Source organism: Phaethon lepturus, unplaced genomic scaffold, assembly GCF_000687285.1.
Source record: "Phaethon lepturus isolate BGI_N335 unplaced genomic scaffold, ASM68728v1 scaffold23954, whole genome shotgun sequence".
Classification (NCBI taxonomy): domain Eukaryota; kingdom Metazoa; phylum Chordata; class Aves; order Phaethontiformes; family Phaethontidae; genus Phaethon; species Phaethon lepturus.
Genome location: NW_010537334.1, coordinates 10,913 through 11,123, shown reverse-complemented (window position 1 = coordinate 11,123; position 211 = coordinate 10,913).

Below are 211 nucleotides of genomic sequence, written 5' to 3'. Positions count from 1 at the left end.
GGCTTCGAGGCAACTTTGTCTTATTATGGCGTGGCGACTTTTGTTTTTGTTTTTGTTTTGTTTGTGTTTTGGTCTTTTCTTGCATTGTTTGCAGAAGGGGGAACATGTGTCCGCCTCTTGATTTACGACCGATGCTTCTCCCAGCAGCGGGGCCTCCCCCAGCCCCTCGGCGCGTCCCGGGCCCGTGGGGGGTTCACCTGCTGGCCGGGCT